The sequence below is a fragment of the Mauremys mutica genome, chromosome 5 (genome assembly GCF_020497125.1).
Source record: "Mauremys mutica isolate MM-2020 ecotype Southern chromosome 5, ASM2049712v1, whole genome shotgun sequence".
Classification (NCBI taxonomy): Eukaryota; Metazoa; Chordata; order Testudines; family Geoemydidae; genus Mauremys; species Mauremys mutica.
Genome location: NC_059076.1, coordinates 42,345,112 through 42,367,944, shown reverse-complemented (window position 1 = coordinate 42,367,944; position 22,833 = coordinate 42,345,112). Strand labels below are relative to the sequence as shown.

Here is a 22,833-nt window from a genome sequence, read left to right as displayed (position 1 = left end):
TTTGGTTCGGCTGCTCAGATTTAACTCAAGGAAGACTCAGCTGGAAATGAAAAATGCTTTTTTCAATAAGAATATTGTGCAAGATCATGATACAAAACATAAAAAATGGGCTTTCAAATACCTACATTTGTCAGTAAATCCAAATTCTTATTACAAATTAATAAATATCTACTGTGGAACTGCCATCTGTTTCAACTACTTCTGAAGCTAACAGACTTTCATGGCATTTGAAATGAAACAGCAAGGCAGTGTTATTGTCACTTCTTTCATATCGTAGGTACAAAAATGTATGATCTACCAAATAAATCATATTTTGATGTTGTGCCATTCACAAATACCGTCTTTTTTCCCCAAGGAGATGCAAATCAATTCCATTATGAATGTTTGAACTTAAATCACAGTTACATTGTGTACTGTGGGCAGTCTATCAATCTGGTGTGCTTGTTAAATTTGGTATTTATATTCTTCTAATTTGTTTAAGACATATTTGACTGGAGTTTATCACTCAATTTTAAATGCAGAGTTAGATTCCAATCACTAACACCAAGTTTATCATGAACTCTAGAAATAGAAATAACTGGTAACATTTTACAAAGGGCCTAAGTGACTTGACCCATATGTGAGATAAGGAACCCATAGAATACTTGGATTACTAGTGAGATGTAATTAAATTCATTCTGATTTATCAGTTGATATGATTTTCTTTTCAGTAGTCATAATCTTTATAGCCTTTGTTGTGTATATAAAATGCTCATTATTTACGCAGTTGGATGAATAACTTTGAAGTCTAATGCCATTCATTATACAGAGTGTGGTGACTCATGGAAAGCTTTTGTCCTACAGCTCTGGGAGATAAGAAAAATCTGTATCATACCTTAGTAGTTTAGACATGCAATAATTATAAAAGTAATATAAATAAATAAGGCTGAATTATAATTTCCTTTCAAAAGTATGTTACCAGTCCCCTTATACTTGGGCTTGGTTCTCATTTCTTAATGTATCGGTTTTCTTCCAAACCTGAGAAGAGGGATAAAAAAGGATTAGCATCTGTGAAGTGTACATTTACAATTGAATACTTCATATGAAAAAAGAAGTAGAAGTTGTAGAAATTCTCACTGTAATAAATTTGTAATACAGAGAAATACTGATATGAGAGTCTGGTTTTTATTCCTAACTCCAATTACCTGACATGGGTCAGGTTTACAAAAGTTATCCCCTGTCACATAACAGTGGTCAGTATCTATAGATATTTTTGGCTGTTATTACATTTGATGTAGCAAAGAAATGGATGATGGAAATACATTTTAATATAGCCAGTTTAAAAAAAACAGTTAATAAACTAATCTGGCTAATTAATAAAACACCCATGAATGGAGGTAATGTTAGACAGCATGAACACCTTTGATGGATGAGAGATGTCTCTTACTAGATATCTGGCAATAACTAATGTCACCTCTGGCTTTCAGATCACAAGGTCACTTTTTTGTTCTCTGAATAGTTCATTCTGCAATGGTGTGCTTGGCTGCTGAGGTGGATCTGCCATTTGGAAAGGTTTCCTTCTCTAGGTTTTCAATCGTGTGTGTGTGTGTGTGTGCGCTCCTGTACGTAAAGAAGTAGCACTTGGTTACAGTGTGACAGCCACTCTCTTGGCTGACACATCGGGGACCTCCAGAGCTAAAAGCACAAGCTGCTACAGCTTGAGCGAAAGAGTCAGGGCTTTTTGACAACTCATATTCTTTGTAGATCAGCACAGAGGTGGAATTGAAAAAACATACTCATTACAATACCATTCTGGATGCAAAATATAGAGCCAGTGGCCTCCTGGTGGAGCCCTGCAGCAGGACTGGGATCCTGCAGGATCCACAGGACCTGTTGCCATAATAGCAGGAGCAGATAAAATGTACTTTGTTCCACATGGGATTCGGTGGGCAAAAAAACTAGACTGTGGTAATTTTCAGGAAAACACTATGTATCTTCAGTTTGCCATTAATAGCATTTCAACAATGTAAAGCAAGTTTTTCTATTTTTTAAATAAAGGTTTTAATACTTAAATTTAAGTGAAGGATAGAATGAGATTTGATGCTTTTATAACAGGAGTTGAAGTATTTTTTTAACATGGTTTAAGGAAGATTTGTTTTATTATTTTAGTGGTAAAATTGTGTCTGAATTCTGTGGCTGTCTGTCTATCTAAAAACAAACCTTTTTTAAATAGCATTGGGGAATCTGTCTCTCTTGTGGGATCTAAGGTTTTAGCAGGTGGGACCGGGATAAAATGCAAGAAACAATGCAGAATGGGGAGAGAGTGGTTATTGCTGGGTGGGATGGGAGTGGGATTAAAATAATAGTCCTCCACAGGGCTTTACCTCCTGGATTTTGTTTAGATGCCTTCTGCTCCTCTGTAGGAGTGACCATAAGGAATGGCTATGGCATATCGGTTTGCTGTGTATTGTATAGTTTTATCTCAAGTCTAGCTAACAGAGCTGTGTACCCCCAAGTTCACATCCCTCCCAGTCCACTGACCCACTCACCAAGCTCCAGCTCAGACTCCTGATCCTTCATATTTCTCCTCATCTCCTATCCACCTCACTACTGGTGTGATCACTGCTAGAACACCATGTCCAGTTACGGTGTCAACAATTCAATAAGGATGTTAATAAATAGGAGAGAAGAGCCACAAGAATGAATAAAGGATTAGAAAATGTGCCTTATAATGATAGACTCAAAGAGCTCAGTCTATTTAGCTTAACAAAGAGAAGACTGTGTCTTGGTTGGTCTATAAGTACCTACATGGGGAACACACATTTGATAATGGACTAGTCAATCTAGCAGAGAAAGGTATAACATAATTCAATGGCAGGAAGTGGAAGCTAGACAAATTCAGACTGGAAATAAGGTGTAAATTTTGGCACTGAGCGTAATTAACCATTTGAGCATTTACCAAGGGTATTGGTGGATTTTCCGTCACTAACAATTTTAAAATCAAGATTAGATGTTTTTCTAAAAGATATGCTGTAGGAATTATTTTGTGGAAGTTTCAGGGCCTCTGTTATACAAGAGGGCAGACTAGATAAACACATTGGTTCCTTCTAGGAATCAATAATCCATGCCTGGAGTCAGTAACAGGTCAATTTATATTTATACATTTTTTTTAAATGATGTATACCTTGCTCTACATGCCTAGGTTAGTAGGTCTATACAAGTGTGAGCCATGCTGTAAGTGCTAGTAATGAGGATAGTAAACAAGGAAAAGAGAAACATCATCATGTGTGCTGAGTTACTGAAGTCTTCAAATCATGATTTAAAGACTTCAAGTTACAGAGAATCCACTATTTACTATAGTTTAAACCTGCAAGTAACCTGTGCTCCATGTTGTAGAGGAAGGCAACAAAATCCCAAACAAACAGTGTCCCTGCCAGTCTGACACAGGGGGGAAATTTCTTCCCGACCTGAAATATGGCAATCCATTGGACCCTGAGCATGTGGACAAGATCTCTTCTCAAATCTTTGTTTGGTTAGGTTAAACAAGCCAAGCTCTTTGAGTCTCCTCTCGTAAAGTAGGTTTTCTATTGCTCTGATCATCCTAGTAGCCCTTCTTTGCACCTGTTCCAGTTTGAATTCATCTTTCTTAAACATGGCTTTTTTTCATGGCTGGATCACACTGGCATCTCATAGTCATCCTGTGATCAACCAATATGTCCAAGTTTTTTTCCTTGTCTGTTGCTTCCAACTGATCAGTCCCTAGCTTATAACAGAAATTCTTGTTGTTAGCCCCTAAATGCATGACCTTGCACTTTGCACTATTAAATTTCATCCCATTTCTATTACTCTAGTATACAAGATTGTCCAGATCTTCTTGTATGATATTCCAGTCCTCCTCTGTATTGGAAATACCTCCCTACTTTGTGACGTCCACAGATTTTATTAGCACACTTCCACTTTTTGTGTCAAGGTACTAATGAAAAAGTTAACTAAGAATGGTCACAAGGCCAGTTCCTGAGGAACTCCACTAATAACCTCCCTCCAGTCACTCCTTTCACTGTGACACATTGTAGTCACCTCTTTAACCAGTTCCTTATCCACCTTTCAGTTCTCATACTAATCCCTATCTTCTCCAATTTTACTAATAATTTTTTATGTGGAACTGTATCAAATGCCTTACTGAAGTCCAGGTAGATTAGATCTACTGCATTTCATTTTTCTAAAAAATCAGCTATCTTCTGAAAGACAGAGATCAGGTTGGTCAAGCATGTTATATTATATCCCAATTACCATCTGCTGCTATGTCCTTAACTACTTTCTCTTTCAAAATTTGTTCCAAGACCTTGCATACAATTGAGATCAAACTAACAGGCCAGTAGTTTCCCAGATCACCTTTTTTCCCTTTCTTAAAGATAGGTACTATATTAGCAATTCTCCAGTTATAAGATAAGATCCCTGAGTTTACTGTTCCATTAAAAATCCTTGCTATTGCGCTTGCAATTTCATGTGCCAGTTCCTTTAATGTTCTGGGGTGGATATTATCTGATCCCCCAAGTTTTGGTTTTTATTAAGATGTTTGAGTTTGACTTCCACCTTGGATTTGGTCATTTCTATTTCCATATCCTCTTTTCTATTAGCCACCCTGCCACTAGCCCTAAGCACCTCATTTCCCCTCAAAAATTGAGACAAAGCATTAGTTTAGGTGTTGGGCCATGCCTAGATTATCTTTAATCTACACCCCATCCTCAATGCTTAGCGGTCCCACTTCTTCCTTGTTTTCTTTTTATTTATATAGCTATAGATCAGTGGTGGGCAGCCTGTAGCCAGCGGGCTGCACACGGCCCATCAGGGTAATCCACTGGCGGGCCATGAGACAGTTTGTATACACTGACCGTCCGTAGGCATGGCCGCCCGCAGCTCCCAGTGGCGGCGGTTCACCATTCCCGGAAAATGGGAGCTGGAGGAAGCATCGTGGGCCTCGGACGTGTTGGCCACCGCTTTCCGCAGCTCCCATTGGCTAGGAATGGCGAACCATGGCCACTGGGAGCTGCGGGCAGCCGTGCCTGCAGATGGTCAGTGTAAACAAACTGTCTCGCGGCCTGCCAGCGGATTACCTTGACAGCCCGTGTGCGGTTCGTGGGCAGCAGGTTGCCCACCACTGCTATAGACCCTTTTATTCCCTTGGCTTTAATTCCCTTGGCAAGGTCCAACTCTGCTTGGCTTTTGGCAGTTCTCACTTTATCCCTACACTTTCTGACCTCCAAAAAGTAGCTTTCCTTGCTGATGTATCCCATCTTTCATTCCTTGTAGGCTTTATGCTTTCTAATAATAAGATATTTGAGATGCTTGCTCATCTAGTTTGGTCTGCAGCCCTTCTGTATGATTTTTTTCCCCCTTTGCTTGGGATGCAGGTTTCAGGTAGTTTCTGCAACTTTGACTTAAAGTAATTCCAAATCTCCTCCACATTCAGATTCTTGAGTTCTTCAGTCCAGTCCACTTCCTAAATTCTCATATTTTTTTTAAAGTTTTCCCTTTTGAAATCAAGGATCCTAGTTGCATACCTATTTTTGTTTAACTGTTCATTTAGTTTAAACTGAATTAGCACATGATCACTGAAGTCAAGGCTGTGCCCTACAACCAGGTCTTTTATGAGGTCCTCACTAGTCACCAGTGCTAAATCTAAACTGAAATAATCTCTTATTGGTTCAGTGGCCGTTTGGTGAAGAAATCTGTCAGCTATCCCATCCAGGAAAATCTGGTCCCTAACATTATTAGTAGCCCTTGTCCTCCAAGCTATAGCTGGGAAATTTAAATGTCCCATGCTCACACAATTCCCAGAAGTGTTTGTTTAATTAAAAGCATTAAAGAGGTCTCTCTCCATATCCAAATTAGATCCTGGGGGTCTGTAGCATACCCCAAGCACTATCCTAGTACAGCCTCCATAAGCTTTCTTCCCTGAAGTGATTTTGACCAAAACAGACTCTGTCTTATCCATTCCATCACTTTTAATTTCTTTACAGTCTACCTCATCATTAATATACAATTCTATGCCACCACCTTTACTTCTGTCTTTCCTCAACAGCACATACCCTTCACTACCTGTACTCCAGTCATGACTATTATTCCACCATGTTTCTGTTGCCCCTAAAATATCTGGTTTCACGTCCTGTACCTGTAGTTCTAGTTCCTCCATTTTATTATCAGGCTCCTTGCATTCATTTGCAGTCATCTTAGTTGTTTCTGCTTGGCTTCACCCACATTCCTCACCCGATTGGGTACAGTCATTCTACTGCCAGTATTGCCTATCTGACTGTTAGTGTCATTGGTGTTGGCACTATCTTTCTTCTTGATGTCTCTTCTCCTACCCTCTGCTGTTCCTCTTTCCATTGCTGTATCTGCTCTTTCTTGATTTTCCTCCTGTTCAGTATTAGAATCAGGCTGGACACTGAGCATCTCCCATCTACCTCAAATTCCTAGGAGTTTATTTCCCTCCCTACCCAGGTGGAGTCCATCTCATGAGAACAGTCCTCTGCCCATGAATGACTCCCAGTGGTCGAACATCCCAAAGCCGTCTTTCATTGCACCACTACTGTAGCTATCTGTTGATCATCATAAATCTTTAGGTAATTTCCTCAACTGTCCCACTGCTAGAAAGTAAAATGCAATTTCAGGAATATTCTGTCTGTAGCATATTAAAATAAATGTCAGAATAACACTTCTTTGGCTGTGGTGTTTCTGAGTTCACTTAATTACAAGTATCACTAAGTGCTCTGTGACTAATCAATTGACATTTAATTAACAATAATCATTGTTAATGTTTAAATTAAATACTTATAGGTGATAACATGGGAACACTTCAGATTATGTTATCTGTATTGATTTGACCAACACTTTTAATTTGGTATTACATCAGTTCTTGGCACCTAAAGTTAACATCAACTGGTCTTGTTATAACTGCGTTATATAGGACATTTTTAGGGAGAAGGCAACCAGACTCCTCTCTCCTCTCAGCTGCAGTTACCTAAAATATTTTGGTCTATTTTTTCAGTTTGTTTTATTCCTTGTAAATACATAATTTAAAACTGGCAATGGGTCAGGAAGGTTTTAAGACATGGGGAACCTCTGTATATAGTGTAGTTTGGTGCCCACAGCTATAATAAATATTCAACATTTGCTGGACTAAGTTGTGGGAAATCTGTCCTTATATAACATTTTGAAGAGGTATTTTTAGTAAATTCCATCTGAATCAGCCTCATGATGAGCCCAAATGAATGTTGGTTTTCTATTGCATCCTTTCTTTACACTTCATTAGCTTCTTGTTCAATACAGAACAAGTTTCTCATGAAATATCCTCTCTCTGTGTTTCTTATGTGCACCTGTCTACATTCAGAGTTTTCATATGAGGAAGGTGAAGATTTCCTAACCCATTTACCTTTTTGAATTAAGGGTTGGATTTTTTCCCCCTAAATGATGTTCACAGTACGCTTCATAATTTGGATGGAAGGGTCTCTATTGAAGAATCCACCCCAAATAATTTCTATGAACTACTTTCCAGACATAATGACAGGTTTCAGAGTAGCAGCTGTCACGAAAGCTTATGCTGAAATAAATTTGTTAGTCTCTACGGTGCCACAAGTACTCCTGTTCTTTTTACTTTCCAGACATCTCTTTTATTTTTGAATGCTCTCTCCCAAGGTTTCTAAGATGCAGCTCATCTTTTCATTACTGTATGATCTTAACAGACTCATAAAAGTTACTGATGAATGATATTTATTAGATCAGGCAATCTCTAAGACGGTGCTGATTTCCCCCCACCACACACACGCACACTCGAATGTATTTTCTAGTGTTGTCTCCAGGATAGTTTTAGAAGTCCTGACCTTACCTGATCCTCCTTTCAAAACTATTCCACAACCCAATATATCCTGCCATCAAGAGATTATTCCCGATATTCAGCCTACATTTTCTGTGTCTTAATTTTACCCAGCTATTCCTATTTATAGTTCTGTGTTCTAAATTAAGTTCCTCTCCATTCTTGTTTTTTGTATCCTTCAGGTATTTGGCTGTTCTTCTTTTAAGATACCCTATCATTTTAATTTTAGCTCTTCTCTGAACTTCCACAAATGTATTTTTTGATACTGTAGTTTCCGATATCAGAGTGCAGTATTTCATATGCAGGTCCATATTCTGTTTTCATGTGTCACAAGTCAATGTCTAGATTGTTCTGCCATCCAACTGCTGCATCATCTAAGGTGGCAAGTTGTTTCAGCCCATCCTCCAAACATTCCTCCTCCACTACATGTTTGACCATCTGCATTGCTGCCCCACAGTCACATTGTGGAGACTGGTGAAGCTAAATGTCTGCATAGTGGCAGCCATGCTGGCCATTGCAGTCAGCAGCCTCTTAAGCCTAGTCCAGGATCTGTGTCCCAGGTTGCAACCAGGTGGATATACATCAAGGCTTCAGAAATTTTCTTAGCATGCTTGTGTCTCTATCCCAGAGTTGTTGCCACTCTGTGAGGACAAAGCTATTGGCTCTGGTATGTTCATTCAAAAGTGGAACTGGGCTGGCAGAATCGGACATAAGTGTATGAACAGTCACCTCAAAAGGATGTTGCAAAGTCAATTGTGGCATGTCAGCAGGAACTGCAGGTGTAGGTGTTTCCTTCAGGAGGCAAGTAGATCTTGTCTGAAGTCTTCATTGCTTATTTGCATATATTGGAAACATTGTCAGCCTTATGTGCTGCAGATTGTTTCAATCTGTCATAGCCCTCCATGAAGTTTTAAGGGTAGTAGCTTCTCATCAAAATGTTCTATATGGGATTAGACAGTGGTCCAGTCTGTCTCCTAAATAAGTGACAACTGTAAGGAAAGGGAGTGGACAATCCTCAACACAGGCTGTAAGAAGTTGATTGGCCAGGCAGTTCTTCAGATGGAAGGCCACTGTCTTAATCACTTAATATAGATCTCCACGGACTAAGGTTAGTGGCCATATTATTCATGTCCTGGTTCACTGACCCTTAGATATTGTGTAGATTATCTCCCACATCAGCATAACACACCTCATCTGTAGATACTTACGTATCAGCCTCAGTTGTTGGTAGGTTATAAGTATATATGCTGAAAAGGAGAGGAGCTAGAACAGATCCTTGTGGGACACTTAAGCAGTCTAACTTTGTCTCCAGCTTGCAAGATGAAGCTCTAATTTGTTATTATCTTGATAAACCACAGATGGGCTTACAGGAAACAGTCTGCATTTTAAATGCAGATTTAGATACTAATCACTAACACAAAGTTTAATATGATGTCATGCTTTGTCACAGATTTTGCCTTTGTCATTTAAAATAAAAAAAAAGAGAAATAACTTGTAGCAGTCCAGCAGTCCCGAGCAGAGCTTCTGTAGCTTTCATTAAAACATAACTGTTTAGCCCTTATGTTTGTGCAGATAATCTTCCAAATGTGAACTGAGGGCAACTGATGTTTTCTCAGTCCCTTACAACTCACTCAGGGTGAAGTACAGAATATGGTCTTTTTAGGACAGTGCTGAAAATGTAACACTAGTATTTGGCATCTGGTTACCATGCTGATACATATAGATTAGATTGTTGTATCCAAGATCCAACTTCCCAAATTCACCATCCCCAATCAGTTCTCTTTCACACATGCACACTGTCCATTCATTATTTTTTATTTATTTTAACATAAATGTGCAGGTGCTGTGAAATCCATATCTAGACATTTCCAAAGTGTACAGCTGGTCAGCTCTATGGTCCTGATTATGCCCTATCTCTAGTTGCTATAATTTTGGCTATAGGTGAGTTACTTAAACTATGTAAGTACTGTTTTCTGGATAATCGCAATAGCCCCACAATGCCATTACTCTTTTATTTCATAATAAACTTTTTTGTTTTTCATCCCAGATATTGTAACAAAGTTCCTCCTCTACCTTGGTGGGTCTTGTGCTTATTAGCAGATTTGCTCACCTCAGTGATTTTCCCCTCTGGGTCAACTCCTCCTGGGTCTGATCAGGAGTTGGGAGGTTTGGGGGGAACCCGGGCCCACCCTCTACTCCGGGTTCCAGCCCAGGGCTCTGTGGATTGCAGCTGTCTATAGTGCCTCCTGTAACAGCTGCATGACAGCTACAACTCCCTGGGCTACTTCCCCATGGCCTCATCCAAACACCTTCTTTATCCTCACCACAGGACCTTCCTCCTGGTGTCTGATAACGCTTGTACTCCTCAGTCCTCCAGCAGCTACACCCTCTCACTCTCAGCTCCTTGCGCCTCTTGCTCCCAGCTCCCCACATGCACACCACAAACTGAAGTGAGCTCCTTTTTAAACCCAGGTGCCCTGATTAGATCACCTGCAGCCAATCAAGGCAGGCTAATCAGCCTGTCTGCCTGAATTGGTTCTAGCAGGTTCCTGATTACTCTAGTGCAGCCCCCTGCTCTGGTCACTCGGAACAGAAAACTACTCATCCAGTGACCAGTATATTTGCCCTCCACCAGACTCCTGTCCCCCACTGGTCTGGGTCTGTCACAATATTTTATGTTTTTCCCATTTTTTCTTTTTTTATGGGGAGGATGAGGGGCAGGAATAAGGACTATTCAAAAGGCAACTAGATTTTTTCTTTCATTCACCCCAGCATTAGGTCAATTTTGGTTACTTAAAATGAAACTGGATAGATGCAGACAATACTAATCCATTATACTAATCATCTGAATCTGGAATTAAGTTTGAATTTACCTTGTGGTCATGGATATCTGAAGTTCATCTTCTGAAGCTATGCTATATTGATCTGGTGCCATTTTTTCATTGGTTTGTATTTTATCATTTATCTACAGGTTTATTTTCTGCATATCATTACTTTCCAGGTCATCATCTGTGATTTTTCAATGTTGCCTTGTTTTAAATAACCAGGAACTTTTGTTTCTACTGTTTTTTTATTTTTATTTTTTATTTACCAAATAAATGAAAGTGGTTTCTTCTGCCAACTATGACTTGGACTTATTACTACATTTTATCATCCTAATAGAGCCTGCAATAGTCAGGTTTCAGAATTCTGCTGTATGCCTCTGCTGAGCCATTTGATGTTGCTATCATGGTATCCCAGTTGGCTGCATGATGTTCTGCCTTTTTACACTGTTATATGCATTTTATTTGCTGTTATTGCACAAACTTTATTTCTGAAATAGTTTAGTTCTCTATTAAATAGAATGTTATGTCTAAGAGTGGAATGAACCTCTGGAAATTTTGGTTCGGATGCTCAGATTTAACTCAAGGAAGACTCAGCTGGAAAGGAAAAATGCTTTTTTCAATAAGAATATTGTGCAAGATCATGATACAAAACATAAAAATGGGCTTTCAAATGCCTACATTTGTCAGTAAATCCAAATTCTTATTACAAATTAATAAATATCTACCGTGGAACTGCCATCAGTTTCAACTTCTTCTGAAGCTAACAGACTTTCATGGCATTTGAAGTGAAACAGCAAGGCAGTGTTATTGTCACTTCTTTCATATCGTAGGTACAAAAATGTACGATCTACCAAATAAATCATATTTTGATGTTGTGCCATTCACAAATACCGTCTTTTTTCCCCAAGGAGATGTAAATCAATTCCATTATGAATGTTTGAACTTAAATCACAGTTACATTGTGTACTGTGGGCAGTCTATCAATCTGGTGTGCTTGTTAAATTTGGTACTTAATTTCTTCTCATTTGTTTAAGAAATATTTGACTGGAGTTTATCACTTAATTTTAAGTTATTTGATCTTGGGTACACCGTCCTCATCTGACACTAGCCTGAACAAAGGGCAGTTGTGCTTTGATAACCTCATTAATGTGCATCAGAATCAGTCTCTCCATAAGCTTGTCTATAACACAAATGAGACAGATGGATCAGTAGCTTTTGGGATCTTTCAGTGTGTTCCCTGGTCTCAGAAGAGCATTGACCAGATTTTTGGGATGCTGTTTTCCTGGAAATAGCATTTAAACAAAGCAGCCAGCTTTTGTCTCTTGGGCCTAGGAATGCCATATATCTAAAATCCAGGCCTAAAGCCTTCCTTGTTTTTATAAACTTTATGGCCTGATCTAGCTCTTTCTCTGAAAATAGAACCATCAAGTTTCAGTCCACACTAGGAGCCTGCCACCTCTCTGTAACCTGAAACTTTAACCTCATGGCTGAAAGACTTATCCAAGTTCTGTTTACAGCCATTTGCCAGAAGCTGAGATATGATAGCATTTGTGATGATTGGAAATTCCTTTTTGCCGAGGCTGGAATTTCCAGAAAGTGTTGTGATGGGCTTTTCAGCTAGAATTAATAAAGTTCATCTTTGTGACTCTCTCTCTTCATCGATCACACCTGATTTGATCAAGCAGTTGAAAGCTCTTAATAATGGCTGGCTGTTCATTACCAGCAGATATGAATTCCTGGTAGAGCTTAATTGTCTCTGACAAACACCCAGGGATATGCTGTTGGAGACAGCCTCCAGGGATTGATTTCTTAGCAGCTGCCTGAACTAATTTAAAAAAAGTTTGGTAGAAATCATTTATGTTGGCTGAACATGTCAAGTCCAACTCATCCAGTTCACTGACAAGCAGCTCTAGCTCTGCTGGAAAGACCTCCTGCTGAGCTTTCTGAAAATTCATCTGGTCCTTCCAGGAGCTGATTTATTGATATCTGATGGCCAATGCTGAGACTCTGGAAAAACTTCAAGCATTTTCTGCTCTGTGACCACTAGCAGCAGATTCCTGGAAAACAAAAAGGTGATATCTGTTGAGACTGTGAAAGCTTAGCATTGGCTTTGGGTCATAAAGGAGCTGTAGAAGTTGCCAGAGGTACGTCTGCTGCCTTCTCATGACATCCCTCACATGAGTAGTGTGAACCAAATTAAAAATAGACAAAATGTGGAACACAGGAACATGTTCTAAGCAACAGTCAGGCCAATAGAGCTGCCCTCCAATGGGGTCCCTTTTCAGGACATGTGCTATAAACCCTAGTGCTAGAGCTGGTTCTCAATACATTGCATGTCAATGTTTAAGGCAGTGATTCTCAAACTATTGTACTGGTGACCCCTTTTATATAGCAAGCCTCTGAGTGTGACCCCTTCTTATAAATTTAAAAAACCACTTGTTTATGTATTTAACACCATTATAAATGTTGGAGGCAAAGCGGGGTTTGGGGTGGAGGCTGACAGTTTGCAACCCCCATATAATAACCTTGTGACCCCTGAGGGGTTCTGACCCCCAGTTTGAGAACCCCTGGTTTAAGGGATATTGGTGGCAAAAGGAGAGATCCTCTTCCATCTAGTTACAAAGCTTGAAGCATGTATTATCTTGCTTCAGAAGATGCATTCCATTTCTGATATGTAGCTTTCAGTTCCAAGCTATGCTGTCATGGTTCATCACCATAACAAGCAATATGGGATGCCATCTTAGAGAATGGCTGTCCACTGTTACTATAGTGACACCTGTTCTAAATGACATTGTAGAATGGCAGGCAATAAAGGTGTATGAGGTTACACTGATTAATGTCTATAAACCTTCATCAGTTAACTGGCCAGCCCCCACTCTGCCCATATTTCCAAGTCCTTCCATCACAATGGTGATTTCAATTCCAGCCATGGAATGTACTGACAACAGTGCAGATGGAGAGAGTTTAATGGAGTGGGCATCAGTCACTGACCTACAATTCCCTGCTCCATGATGTCATGTGCTTAAGTCTGTAGCTCAAAATTGTATTGGCCTTTCGTCCTGCCATTGCACGGTCCCTCGTATCTAATTTGCTGGCCATTGTTAGGAGAATTTGTAGGGCTGTTGACCTGGATCTCCCAGCCAGATAGGACTAATGCCATACCAAAGTCACTTTCAGGACCTCTGACAGTGCACAGTTTATTAGTTCAAACACAAAACTCACAAATTAACACAAAATAAAGCTATTCTAGTCAACTCAGGCCTTTCCCTTTATGTGCGTCTCTCTCTATTCCAAGACCAATAACAGGAGCCAACCTCCCTCCTGCAGTTCTCTGTCTAGTGGAACTCTCTCAGGCATCACTTGACCCTTCCCAGCTGGATCTAATAATTGAACAGGGCTGGCTAGCCTCAGGCCCAGACCCTTAAATGGGCAGACCACTCTGTTACAGAACTATTAACAACTAACAATTTGTTCAGTAAATTTAGCCCTTGTTACTGGTTGTGAATTATCTGCTAACTGATGTGTATTTTTAAGGATTTGTTGATTATTCAGACTTTTATTTAATTACTAGTTTTGCTAACCATGAATTGCAACCAAATTGGGAGGAAGAATAACCAAAACAAAGCACAAACCATCTCTTTGCTCTCTGCTTTTCAGCTTACCCTGGGGTCTGAGACCAACAGTCAAAAAACCTCACACAGCAGCAGATTGTTTATTAGTGTTTGTGCCTGACAGAGTTTATATGAACTTTTGTTTTACCGCAATAACTTAGATTAAAACAGTTCTGTTATCAAACAATACTGTTGCAAGAAGAATTCATGCTCTGGCAGAAGATATTCATGGACAACCAGTTAAGAGTGTTTGTCAGAGCGAGTATTTCTCTCTAAAGGTGGACTTGGCCACAGACATGTCATCTTATGTGCAGATAATTGAATTCTTCTGGCATAAATCTGAAATTTCTCTTTATAAAGAATTTTTAATCTTTAAACTTCTTGCATCTTGTGTTACTGGCGAGCAATCTTTTGAATATTTTAATTTGGCCCAACGTGGACAAATGACACAAAATTCCAAGTTGTCAAACTAAATGCCTTGAGAATGTAGAAGATGTTCTTAATAATGTTGAGAGCTTCATGAAAGGTAGGCTTATGAAAATTACACTCTCTCTCTATTGCTATGGGATGAGCTGCGTACATCCCATTGCCATCAGCTGTATTACGCACAAGTAAGATGTCATTCCTGGGGAAAGTTCTTAACCTGTTTGTTTTTGCTGAGGAAAGAAATGCATGTTTCTGAATAAGTATCTGATAATCAGAATATTTTTCAGTTTCTGGATGGCTTGCTCTCCTGGTCTATTGCTGGAATATTTGAATGCTTACATTTATTTACATATTCTAGAAGGAAAGATAATTAATATTTAAAATTGTTAGAAATAAGAATTCCTGGGGTGAAATCCTGGCCCTATTGAAGTCAATGAAGTTTCTCTGTTGACTTCAAGAGAGCTAGGATTTCATCTCTGTGGACCCCAGGGATGAATATAGCCCATGATTTTAGCAGAGTCTTTTTAAGAAAGACAGGATTACCTTTTCTGTGTTATAGCCTATGTATATCATCCCTGGAACACTACACAAGTGTAAATATGCATTTGAGGGCACTTAAATAAGAACATTTCTAGGGCTGGGCAACTATCTCTGGATCTTCAAATCTAAATCTTTCTGGAACTACTCATTTGAGTTATGTGTACAAAAATAAAAATTATACACCCACTCTGCATATGTTAATGCCATTGTATATGGAAAAAAATTTCTCATGTGTGCACAGGCAGTTGCTTTCAAAGCTTACTGAGATAAGCTTTCCACTTCGGCTATTTGCAAAGCGGGAACTTGGAGCTGAGTTTTGCTTATCACAAGAATCTTCTAATGAAAGATTTAATACAGATTTAAAGTATTATTTGTATAATTATTGTTTAGATGCACCTTCTTTGGAAAAAGTGGTTGGCCAGCCACATTTACTTTTCTCTCTTCTGAGAACAAAGGTTTCTAAAAGTTGTAGTTTTTGTTGAGGTAACTTGTAGTCCGGATTATTTAGCATCAAAAACTGCTTGCTTTGTCCTCATGTGTAATCCTGTTGAATTGAATGGCCTAGTTCTCTACCACCTTGCACAGTCAATATGAAATACAGGATGCAAAATGCTACCAGATCAGAATGGTCCAATGGACTGCTCCTATAGTTAGTCCAGCAGACTTGGGTCCCTTATAGACAGCATTGTGTATCAAGGTACAAAGGTCTGAACTAGATGAACTGCTTTCAACATTACAGTAATAGGATGTGTGGATCTGATACTAATCCTGTTCAGCCAGAGGGTTTTACAGTTGACTCCAGTGGGATGAGAATCTGGCCTAATATATTGTGCAGTAATCTCTTGTCATTGGTAAATAACCTATTCTTTTTTGGCAATAGAACAATAAAAGACAACTATTGTCCACAATTTATTGTTGTTCTACATTAATATCCTCCGGGTCCACCCAATAGCATGCTGATGTAGCCTGCAAGATGAGATGAAAAGTGACTCTGTTGTATATTTATATGGAATTCAGTGGCTAACTTTGCTCTAAATTGGGCATGTAATGAATGTATTACTGCAAAGCAGGGAAATAAAACCTATTATAGACTAGGAATGAATCATTGCAATGACAAATCATTTTCTAAGCTGCAGTATTTTCTCTGCTATTGCTTTGCTTTAAGCTTTGCTGAAAACCAATTACTTTACTCTTTCTCTTTACTTTTATTACTGGTGACTCCTATGCTAATTTTTACTTTGTATTTGGTTTTCATTTGAAAAGCAGTTTGGAATTTAAGATTAAAACTGAATTGGTGATACTGCCCTGTTGCTTTCACCTTTTACCCTTTCCTCTCCTCCAGTGATCTGAAGAATTCATAAGAAAGAAATAGCTTGAACAACTGAGAGCCATCCCCATTAAAACTGTGTTTCTTGTCATATGAGTCAGTGTCCTAAAAATATTAGAGCAATGAAAGAAATCTAATTTCTTTTCAGTTCTCTAATTCCCTAGTGTCACACTCATGTTTCTCATGCTCTCATTTGAAGGATCTATAACTTTGTGCATTTATGAATTTCTTAATCTGGGTTATATGGATTTTTCCCCATTACAGAACAGCTAATTTTCTTTGTTTAATAGTGCAATGTTTTCACCTGTGTCACCTTTGTTGTTCTCGGAAATTAGACCACCAGTAATTTCAGCCATTGGCTTCTGAGTCATCAGTTTTGCCCATATCTCGTACAGGTTTTACATGACAGTAATTTTCCAGCCATTCATTTTTCCCTTTGACTTAATTACAAAGTTATTTTCTATTATCAGAAGCCAGTGAGTGGCATAGAACTGCTGAATAAATAAAGTTTTGCTTTGCTGATCACTGTGTGTTAATGCAGACACTGGGATGGTTCATGTGCATTTGGGATACTTGCAGTAAATTAATAATTGTTCGTTCTGGGCTGATCTGAGCCAGCTGAAGACAAGGGAGTCTTTCCATTACTTCAATGGATGTTGATACAACTCTTTTTTCCCATAAAAGGCTCTATAGAATTGTTGATCTACTGTACTCTAGTTGTCTTTAAAGACTAGACCTGTTGCATACACAAGCAAGTTAGAGAGCAGATTTTCTATAGCAAAACAGTTTTTAGAGGTCTGTTGTAGTCTATAAATAAGTTGATTTCTTGTTTACTGAAGTTTGATTTATTGTTATCTTTTATCTCAATCCAGTAATCATAGCCATTTAGGACTTTGACAAGTTGGATTCTGTTGGATTTGTTATTTCCGTGTATTGCATTCTCCATATATTGTAATAATATTATGCACTGCATGACACTCATATAACTACATGTGCTGTAGTACACCCACCCTGACCTATTAAAGTGTTCCAGTGTCTATGCTCTGATCACAGAAAACCAGGTGGGGGAGCTAGAGTGTTTTTTAAATGTACTTTTAATAAACCAGTGTCCCTTAACGGACAGCTAACAATATTTAAATGATTTTTTCAGTGAATCCCTCGCAGTTACAATTGCCTGTGTTCATATTATCCAAACATTTTGCAAATGTCAAGAAATTTAGTAGAGAAGCCATTCTTAGATGGCTGTTGGGGAAAAAAATAGTATTCAAGAGATTCTCAGGGGACTGCAAAATCCAATGTAAAGCTATAGGTCCCAGTCCTGCCAAGATTTAGGCATGTGCTTAACTTTGCACTGGGCAGTTAGGATATAATTATCTGAACTGCAATAGCATTCTTATTCTTTTGAAAGGGTATCTATAATGCTCACAAATGGTCAGTACCTCAGTTTTATATGTACTCTGAAAGAGGAACCTCTATTGGATTGTTTATGTGGGGGGATTTAATTTGCACCTTTTTATGTATATCAGGTAATGTGCAATACACACTAATAGCATGCACACGGGACAGTGTGCCCTCAGTCAGTGTGCATCATTGTGTATACACACTGGTGGTTTGCTGCAAACTGAGGACATGTCATTCATGGAGAGTATCCCGTGGTCCTTTGCTTCACAGTGGAGCAGTGTGAATTCTGGGATTTTTCTCACCATGCACAGTGGGATTCAAGAGGGAAGCCAGGAGAGTTCATTTAAAAAATAAAATGGCATGAATCATGTTTCTCCACCTCGTACTTCCTTTCTGGGAAGGCTATTACAATTTTCAAATTGCTGTTGGTCAGCATGGACCCAACAATGCTCCATACCATCATGATGGCAACCTGTAATACACAGAAGCTGCTTGACCTGTATTTAGCACCAAAAGACAGATGAATTTGGCTTTGGATTTTACCAAACACCCCACCAAGAAGGTGTCAGCAGCTTCTCCAGCTTCAGGGGTGTCTTCAGCATCGATGAAATCAGGACAAGGATGAGGAAGACACTGAGCAAGTGATAGTACAGGACTGGTTCCTGGAGCAGCTTCACAGCATGCTGTGCTGTTTCCGGGCTCAAGAAAACAGCATGGATTGGTGGGAAAGGATCATTCCGCAGACCTGGGATGACCAACAGTGATGAGCGAATTTCAGGATAGGGAAGGCAACTGTTTGAGATATGTGCTGAACTAACCCCAAATCCACAATATCAGCATGCCTTCGTGGTGCCCCATACATGTGATTGCTATCTTGAAACTGGGCATCCCCAAATGATACCTGTCCATAGCAAACCAATTCAGCTTGTAGAGATCGACCATTGTCTTGCAAATGTGTGATACCATGGAAAAGGCATGGTCACTCCAGGTTCTAAAGTTTGGTATTGCTCAGGAGGTTATTGATGGTTTTGCGTGAATTGGGGTACAGGACCCATGTACCTATTATTTGCCACCCCAGCCATTGTTTCTCAGAATTTATAAACAAAGAGATATTTCTCTATGGAGCTCCAAGGGCTGGTTGGACACTGAGGCAAGTTTAGGAACATAAATGCAGGGTGGTCTGGAAGGGTCCACAATGCTAGGATCTTTCAGAACTCTGCTCTATTTATCTTAAAGGAGAAAGGACTGTTTGTCTCCAGGAACATCATAGACAATAATGGTGTGGCCCTTGAGCCAGTTAGCCTGGGAAACCAGGCTTATTGTCTCTTTCTGTGGATAATGAAGCCATTCACAGGCCACTTGGACAGAAAGAAAGATCTGCTTAAAGAAAGATCTGCCCAAGTAGGTGCAGAATGCTAGTGAAATGTGCAACTGACCATTTGAAAGGGACATGATGCTGTTTATGGAATATGTTGGAAGCAGTGAGAAAAAAATCCCAAAGATTATAGCAACATTTGGTATTTTGAAAAATACTTGTGAGAGTAAGGGAGAAGGCCTTAGCAATAAACAGAAAGCTAAGATGCAGAGACTTGCTCAGACGTTTGAGCAGCTAGCAAGACATCCAATACAAAATGCAAACAGCCAGGGCAATATTGTCAGGGATGCCTATTGCTTTTATTTTGAATCTCATGCCTGGAATTGCACAACAATACACTCAGCTGTTAACTCTTGGAGAGGGAGCAGGGGTTGGACATTTTTTGAACAGTTTGCTGCTGTTCACAGGCAATGAAAGTTTAGCATTGTGGCAATCCTTATTTGACCTTGTGTCTCTTCCTATGTGTTTTCAGAAAACCTTGTGTTTTCTGAGTAAAATGAACTGTTTATGGTGAAGGTTTGAAGGTGTTTATTATTAAACAATGTATTATGTAAAATGCAGTAATGAACTTTTATCTGAAATGATAATGAAACAATGTGTTTTAATTATGAATGAATATATTTTAAATGGATTTAACTACAAAGGACACGTTTGTTAAAACAGTCATGAAACAAAACAGCCAAGTGCAACAGTGCAGTGCAGGACACAACACAAGGGTCAGGGAGGCTTAAAGACACAGACAAGTATATGTCTTGGCTTTTTCTCTTCTTGTTAAATGGGCCTTCTGGTGTTGAGTGACAAGGCTCAAAGTTACCAGGGGCAATAAAGGACTCAAAAGAGCTGGGGGCACTGGTCTAGGTGGGGAACGGCCTCTGGGAATATTGTTGCAGGGGAGGATTTGCTGTTGTTTCCAATAATCGACGTTGTCCATGGGCTGCATAACATGGGCTGGGTGTTGGTGTGCAATATTGCATTGCCTGCTGCCTTAATAGTAACTGCAACTGGGCATTTTGCCTTTTTATTGCCTCCAAGAATTGCCTCTGTATCTGCCTGTCTTTTCTTGTTACAGATTTTGGCCATGGCAACGATGTACTTGGCAACTGCCATCCTGTCCTTGGCCACTGCAATGATCTCCTTCAAAAGCAACTTGACTGCTCTCCTCTCGGTCCTCAAACATTGCCTCCACCTCCACTCTCCGCAATCTTTTTTTATGTTTTTTTTGTGGTGCGTGGGGGGGCTCTGCGATGATGTGATGGAATGTTTGCAGACAAGTTTTTTTCATCACAAAATCACTTTTCCCACTCAGGTTAGCCAGCACATCAGCTAAGTGGTGCATGCATTGGGATTTTTGTCTGTGCAGTATATGCTGTTTGGCTTTACTGTTGTAACTTGGAGGCTGGGGGTGAGCATTATGGGGTGAGGGGAGCATGGAAATTATGTTCTGGGTCTGGCTTTGCAGTTTTACTGTTTGCCTTTGAGGTACGTATATAGTGTTGATGCTGGTTAGCGGGAGTATCTGGGAGCAGACTGGAGAGTAATCCCCTTTACATCCCCTGTAGGCTCTTCTGACTGTTGATGATGTTACAGTGAGGTGGGTGATTAGGAGGTAGAGAATGGCCTTATTCAAAAGGCAAAGGACATACCAGAGAGATGCACTGTGAAGTTATTTGCCCTATTAGAAGGGGAGTTGCAGGAGTAAAGTGTAGTTGCAGGCTATATTATGGTTGTGAAGCTATTCCTCATAATGTCCAGACAAAAACTGAGCAATTTTTCAGTCTTAAATTTTGCTTTCTCTCCTCTGCAGACAGGGTGAAAGTGCAGATTAAAATAGATAGGTTTCTGAAATTATTCTTGAACCATTCTTTCAGGTCTGTAATAACCTGTTTAGAGCTTTGCTGTCTCCAGAGAAAATCCTTTTTTACTATGTGACAGGGCATTTTTACTATGTGACAGGGCATTTATACCTGATTAAGGAGCTGTAGTCTTTGTAGCTTTACAGGCATGCGGTGTCAGTGTCGACCTCATGTAAAGTGAGAACAAATAGTTGGTAGTCAAGGTTTTCACATGAAACAGAGGCTTCTTGCCTGACTGGAGCAGTTGCTTTTGGAAAGATGTACAGAGGGGAGGCTGAACAGACAGAGAGAGGTGCCAGAAGTAGGCCTCCGACTTGGGAAGGGTCCTAGCTCATGACTGTCTGCAATGGTCAGGGCACCTGAAACAGTAGCTAGCATGACAGTATAGCAATTGAACCCTCTCTTCTTGCTGATAATGGCAAATCAATATGGCTAGTGGCCAGTAATTCCAGAATTCTTTCTGGCCAGATCATTCTATAGGGGGCCCTGGCTAAGTCATACGCAGCGGGAATAAATCCCTCCTGAGGGTCTCTTCCGCTCCCCTTAGGGTGCTGTCATGGCAGAAGTACAGAGGAGAGAGATAGGGGAACCTCGGAGAGGGGTGTTACAATGTCTGGACCGCTTATTGGTCTACCACAAGTTATACTTCCCCCTGTTGCATCCTACAAGTATATGGCTCCTCTATTTGGGATGTAGGCACAGACTCAGCCAGGCGGGGAGCCCAGGCAGGATGCTGGCAGGGCAGTGCCAGTGTGGTTGCTGGCACAGCCTGGGGGGGGTCTGTGCCCAGCTCCCTTCGGCGGTGACCCAGAGAGTCAGCGCTTCCCTGGCTTGGTTGGAGCCCAGCGCCCCTCAATGGTGGGAACTGAATGAGCAGCGCCTCCCTCCATGCTGCAAGGAGAAGTGTCTGCAGCCATGGCATAGAGCTCCTGCCTCCCAAGGGCTAGCTCCGGATTAACTCAAGCTGCCTGGGCAGCTGCACCCCTGAACCTCCCTGACTCCTCACACGCTGCCTATGCTAAGCTGTACTCACATCAAAGAAGAAAGACATAGGGACTATTACAGAGCTAACCCCAGGCAGGTCATTCTTTGCTTATCTCCTGCTTGTGTCTAGATCTCAGTGTGATGTTGATGTACATGAGACTTTGGGAAAATATGAGTTCTCCATGATCAATGTTCAAATGTGATGGAACAATGCATATTTGCCAGGTGAAAAGCAAAGTAATGAACATCCTAAGCCAGCACTTACTGACAACGTGACAGGTACCTTATGCTAGCAGGGGCCTTTCAGCATCACAATCATAGTAGAGCTGAGGTACAAGGTTCCGACAAGCCAGAAACTGTTGATACCTGCTGAGATTTGGCTGAATACTTCATTATGAGGATACAGAGAAAATACTGGACCTATGACGAAGTCTCATGTTTGACAGAGAAATCAATTAAAAACATTACGAGAAAGAAGAGACTCCATGGTATTGCATCTGTCCAATACAAAATTGCTGACTTCACAAACATCTCTAGTGTCACAGTGAAGAAGCTACTGTCTCATAATCACACGAAGGATGAGTTAACCACTGTCATAAATAAACAGATCAGGGTTAAGGTCTCTTTTCCCTGGAAAGG

General features: G+C 40.1%; 1 long non-coding RNA gene across 1 annotated transcript in view; it reads left to right on the top strand.

Moving 5' to 3' along the window:
* LOC123370814 overlaps window positions 1-22,833 on the top strand; it is a 70,460-nt gene that overhangs the window by 40,502 nt on the left and 7,125 nt on the right. Inside the window, exon 3 of the long non-coding RNA XR_006579568.1 lies at window positions 20,427-20,663. This is a non-coding gene — a long non-coding RNA (uncharacterized LOC123370814). The remainder of the gene's footprint in view (window positions 1-20,426; window positions 20,664-22,833) is intronic.